We start from the raw sequence: 6,826 nt of genomic DNA on the forward strand, positions 1-6,826 counted from the left end.
AGGTTTGTTTAAGGATGTTGAGCAAAATACCCATGTTTCCAAAGGTGAATTATTCAAACCCCAAAGAATTCCTCCCAACACATGGCTATGGCGCTCCCCCACTACTTCTGCTCATGCTTAGAGATGCACATATCATCAACCACCAAGGGACATGCTCAACTGGTTAAGGTCAAACAACTGACAAGCAAATCTGTGGTATTAAGCAGAATATTTGCTTTTATACCAAGACAAAACAATGTACATGATAACACTTCCAATCAATTAAGATCAGAAACCATGAGAGACACTGCCTGGTACTGCATCAGGGCATGTATGTATGTATGTATGTATGTATGTATGTATACGAAGGTGTGCTGAAAAGTTCATAGGCTGACTATAAAAGCATGATGTTCGAGCTGTTAAATCTTGCATGCATTTCAGCCCTTCTTATTAATGCCTTTATTGTTTCTTTCCAGGTAAACAGACATCTGATTCTTTAAAGAAAACTTAAAAAGTAACTAGTAGCAGTTTCTCTGGAAAAGGACAACATTTGGTATTATCGTGTTTTCAAGTACTTCAGAAAAAGGGTTTAACTTCCAAAGACATTCATGCTGACATGGCTGCTACACTAGGGGTTGACAATCCAGCTTCATCGACAGTGCAAAAATGGGCAGCTGAATTTAGGGGGAAAACAGAGAGTCTTGAAGATTATTCAACGTCTGAGTGTCTTTGCAGCTACCTACACATTTCTTATTTACTTTTGCAATGATTTGTGTTTTTTTTTTTGTAGTTGACGGAATTATTGATAAACGTAAGTTCATAATTTACTGACAGAAGTAACTTCAAAAATTTCACTTAAATCCGTACACTTAATTAGTTTCCCTAAATATTTCCTATTTACTTTTGTAACGGTTTTGTGTTTTTCTGTTGTTAATGGCTTTTTTCTGATTCCTTCGATACTGGCTCTTTGGTGGTTCACTAAGTAACAAATTTCGCTTCAACCCGTACAATTCTTTATTTATCTGTAAAAATTTCGTATTTACTTTCTGCCCGTCGTATTAAAAAATATAATTTTCGTTACCCAGTTATTTTCATTGTTTACTATCTTCTGCAGCTGTGTATTTCTGTATACGTATATAACTATGCCTAGAAGGAAAGTGTCAAATTTGTCTACAATGTCAAGGTCAGCCAAAATTATGTGCCTCTGTCCAAGGAAAGAGAGAGAGAGCTGCAGAAAGGGAAGCATACCAAGAAACGAACAGACTCTGCACTACAAAAGCCAGAGCACCTCAAAGTGATGAACAGAGGTATGCACGGCTGACAAGGAATAAGATCTCCACTGCAGGACGAATAGCAGTTGCAACAATTCAGAGAAGCAACTTCTGTGAAGCAGCTTTCAATTATGATCCAGCAGTTCATTATTTAAATGACACTAGAGTTTCCATTCGTGCAATGACAACTGAGTGCATACATTGTAAAGCAAGGACGTAGCCTAGAGAGACACCTGCACAGTGCTGCAGTGGTGGAAAGGTTAAATTCCCTGTAATCCTCCAACCTCTAGAGCCATTGAAGAAACTGTTGTCATCAACAGACCAAGATTCCAAGCACTTCCAAAACAAAATTAGACAATACAACGCTGCATCATTTGGAACCACAACGCTGACATCATTTGGAACCACAAGAGATTTAACTGAGCCAGGATTCATGCAAACTTTCAAGATCCTAGGTCAGATTTATCATCGGATTGACTCTCTACTACCTCTGTCAAATGAACCACCAAAATCGGCTTTCATTGTTTATAATCTGTGCTTGATTTTTGGTTACGAAATAAGCTACACGTGTTTTTGAATAACGTGTATTTACTTTATATACACATATGAGTTGAAAACTTTCTCTTAATATTTCACTTAACGTCTATGTTCCATCTAGCATGGGTCGGAGAGTTATTAATGTAGAAAGTTGGTCTCTCAGTTACTAGCAGTTGAGACCTGCGTAATCTAGAAGGCATTTTAAAATTTCATTATTCTCTTTAACACGTGCAACACCGGGTATATCTGCTAGTATGCTTATACAGGGGTTGGACAAAATAATGGAAACACCTTAAAATTTCAAACAAATTTATTTCAATATGGTATAGGACCGCCTTTGGCAGTAATTACAGCTTGAATTCTACACGGTATGGACTCGTACAAAGTTTGAATTGCTTCCAAAGGAATTTTTGTCCATTCTTCAGCTAAAACAGTCTCCAGTTCTTGTAGAGATGATGATGGTGGTTATCGACCCATTACTGGTTTTTTTAAAACTCACCATAAATGTTCAATAATATTGAGATCTGGTGACTGTGGTGGTCAGATAAGATGTCCAGCTTCACTAGAATGTTCCTCGTGCCATTCAGTAACAACTTTAGCTGTGTGAATTGGTGCATTATCATCCTGAAAGATTGCGTTTCCCCCCGGAAACAGTTCTGAAACCATAGGATGAATTTGATCAGATAAAATGCTTAAATAGTATTCACTATTAATTCTGTCATGAAAGGAAACCATTGGGCCAGCGGATTTCCAAGATATAGTCCCCCAGATCTTCAAAGATCCTACTCCATGTTTAACAGTTGGAAGAAGGTAGTCTGGGTCAAATGCTTCTTCTGACTGTTACTACACGTATACTCGTCCGAGAAAATAAATTGGTCCACTACTCTCGGGACCAATTCTGTAGGCTCTTACTCCATTCTAAATGCTTTGCAACGTTTGTGTTTGAAAGTAGTGGTTTTCTGATTGCAGCCCTCCCGTGAAAACCGGGCTTGTACAGCTCCCGGCATACAGTTTTTGTGGAAACTGGGTTCCTGAGGTGGTTATTAAGCTCTGCGATAATTTTGGGAGCTGTACTTTTGTAATCCTTTCTAACAATTCGTGTAAGAGTCAGACGGTCCCCATCTGAAAATTTTGGTTTTCTTCGGAATTTTGTTTTGACGAGAAGGATTTTTTCCCTCTTTCTCAAAGGCTGTCATTAGTTTCGAGAAAGTACTTCTTGATACACCAAACATTTCGGCTGTTTTCGTTACACTATCGCCTGCCATACGAGCACCAACAATTTGATCTCTTTGAAAATCCGATAGATCTGTCATTTTAATGAATTTTAATTACCTTTCTCTGATGATATCTGAGAAGAAACAGCAATTTTAGCAAAACATATTAAGCAACACTAATAATAAATAAAAAAAACATAAAAATAAAGAAGCATTTGACAGTTTTATAGTTTTTTCAGAATTATGATGTTATGATGCTAGGTGTTTACATTATTTTGTCCAACTCCTGTATATACACACATGCATGCATACATACATACAGGATGGCTGCCCCCTTGTTATCGAGTATGGCCATTGCACGAGGCTTAACCTTTATCGGTGCTGTGATCGAATGTGATTTTTTAGTGCAGCTAAAGATCTACAACGTCTTGGACAGAATTGGCAGCTAAAACCTTTACTGGCAATAGCCGGCTGTAATTGTAATTGGGCTTCATGTACCTTTGCATGTCGTTAAATTCTCCCACTGTTTCACACACCCTTCCACATGGTCGACAGATATGATTATTATGGTGTGTAGCACCATCACCAGCGGCCTGGTAGTCAATCCTCAGTCTCGTTTTATGACTACGATGACTCATGAGCCCAGCTTTAATGGGGTATGGTCTTGTATAGACACTGCATGCCAGCGTCATAGGAAGACCCTTACCGTCTGGAAGTGCAACAGCGATGCCCTTCCTGACATCCCTCCTTACTTTCTCATGCGTAACTCGAGATTTCTCAAAAAGTAGCTGTCCTCTCCTCCACAATCCTTCTCCACCTGCCACGGTCAATAGCTATGCCTTCCCATGTGTTAGGAGAGATGCTAGCATCTTTCAAGGAAGCCTTCAGCAAGTCTTTATACCTCTTTTTTGGTTTATGTGGAGGTCGTTCTCCTTTAGCTAACTCTCCATAAAAGAGTTGTTTTGGCATCTTTGAATCTTTCATCCTGACCAGATGACCATTCCATCTGAGCCTTTGCTTCAACACAAGAGCTTCTGTACTTTCACATCGAGAGCCTTTCAATATCTCAATATCACTGATGCGGTCGTCCCAATTAATGCCATAGATCCGTCTGAGACACATCTGATGGAAACGTTCCAGTTATTTAAGGTGGTATCGATATGTGACCCACGTTTCGCAGGCATAAAGAAGAGAAGAGAGCACACACGTCTTGTACACCTTTATCTTTGTCTTCTTGCATATGTCTCGTCGTCTCCAGAGGCGCCTTTCTAGCCTTCCGAAAGCATCACTTGCTTTCCTAATTCTGCATGGAATTTCACTATCCAAATTGCTATATCTATTAACAGTGCTTCCCAAGTAGACAAACTGATCAACTATACCAAGTCTTCTACCATACACATAGATATTCGGTTCACTATACTGCTTACCAGGGACAAGTTGATACATCACAACAGTTTTCTTGAGACTGATATATATAATTGAAAAAATTGGAGTTAACAAGAAGTACGCTTGGACATTTATTTTCAATCACTACAATTGTTTCTACTCAACGTAGTTCTCCAGGCGTTCTTAACAGAATATACCATAACTATATATACACATATATGTATATATACATGTCTATATCTATCTATCTATCTATCTATCTATCTATCTATCTATCTATCTATATATATATATATATATATCTTATTTCTTTACTGCCCACAAGGGGCTACACACAGAGGGGACAAACAAGGACAGACAAACGGACTAAGTCGATTATATCGACCCCAGTGCGCAACTGGTACTTATTTAATCGACCCCGAAAGGATGAAAGGCAAAGTCGACCTCGGCGGAATTTGAACTCAGACGAAATACCGTTAAACATTTCGCCCGGCGTGGTAACGTTTCTGTCAGCTCGCCGCCTTTTGCGCGCGCGCGCAGATATATATATATATATATATCTACACACACACACACACACACGCAGAAACACATACATACATATATACATACATATATGGGAGTGTGTAATGAATTACATGTTAATAAATCGAAAAGAAGACCTCGGTTCTCTCTCAATGTAATTAGTAGAGACAGATCTGCGTATCTATTAATTCATCTCTATCTGTATTTCTCTCTCCGCTCTCTCTCCTCCTTTTTATCTGTTTATCTGTCTCTCTCTGTCTGCCTATTTTTATCTGCATCTACTTATCTATTTACCTCTCTGCCCGTAGGCCTATCAACATATGTATATATGTATTTATCTGTCTATCCATCTGTTTGTACCTGTCTGTCTGTCTATCTCACCATCCATCCATCCATCCAACCATCCATCCATCCATCCATCCATCCATCCATTCATCCATATCTGCCTGTCTATTTATCGTTCTATCAAATTATCTAATCCCTTTACATAGTATTACTCTTTATATTACTTCTTCCTTATTCTCCACTCCTCAGACGCAAATTGAAAAAAATCACGCACAAACACGCACATACACACTTACGTAAACCTTAATTCCCTCAAAATCACAGGCCACTAATTTTGATGAATATATTCACTTGTTTACAAATATATCCAATAACACACCTTTCCTATATGTTTCATATGCACGCACGCACACACACACACAGGCACATACACACACGCTAACAAAATATTATTCACACTTTTTCTTTTTCACAAAGCAACACAATCAAATGAAGTTAGAGAAAGCAACAACAACAACAAATACTTACAATAATCCCACTGAATACACACTATTCATTGATTTCTGTATACAGAAGTTGGACAAAATAATGGAAACACCTTAAAATTTCAAACAAATTTATTTTAATATGGAGTAGGACCGCCTTTGGCAGTAATTACAGCTTGAATTCTACGAGGTATGGACTCGTACAAAGCTTGAATTGTTTCCAAAGGAATTTTTGTCCACCCTTCAGCTAAAACAGTCTCCAGTTCTTGTAGTGATGATGGTGGAAGATATTGACTCCTTACTTGTTTTTCTAAAACGCACCATAAATGTTCAATAATATTGAGATTTGGAGACTGTGGTGGTCAGATAAGATGCTCAACTTCACTAGAATGTTCCTCGTGCCATTCAGTAACAACTTTAGCTGTGTGAATTGGTGCATTATCATCCTGAAAGATTGCGTTTTCCCCCGGAAACAGTTCCGAAGCCATAGGATGAATTTGATCAGATAAAATGCATAAATGGTCTTCACTATTAATTCTATCATGAAGAGAAACCATTGGGCCAGCGGATTTCCATGATATAGTCCTCCAGATCTTTAAAGATCCTACTCCATGTTTAACAGTCGAAAGAAGGTAGTCTGGGTCAAATGCTTCCTTTGGCTGTTTCCACTCTAAACGCTTTGCAAGATTTGTTTTGAAAGTAGTGGTTTTCTGATTGCAGCCCTCCTGTGAAATCCTGCTTTGTGAAGCTCCCGGCATACAATTTTTGTAAAACCCGGGTTCTCGAGGTGGTCATTAAGCTCTGCAGTAATTTTGGGAGCTGTACTTTTGTGATCCTTTCTAACAATTCGTGTAAGAGTCCGACGGACCCTATCTGAAAGTTTTGGTTTTCTTCTGGAGTTTTGTTTCGACGAGGAGGTTTTTTTTCCCTCTTTCTCAAAGGCTGTTATTACTTTCGAGACAGTACTTCTTGATACACTAAACATTTCGGCTGTTGTCGTTATGCTAGCGCCTGCTATACGAGCATCCAACAATTTGACCTCTTTGAAAGTTCGATAGATCTGTCATTTTAATGAATTTTAATTACCTTTTTTCTGATGATATCTGAGAAGAAACAGCAATTTTAGCAAAACATATTAAGCAAC

This window comes from Octopus bimaculoides, chromosome 2 (assembly GCF_001194135.2).
Source record: "Octopus bimaculoides isolate UCB-OBI-ISO-001 chromosome 2, ASM119413v2, whole genome shotgun sequence".
Classification (NCBI taxonomy): Eukaryota; Metazoa; Mollusca; class Cephalopoda; order Octopoda; family Octopodidae; genus Octopus; species Octopus bimaculoides.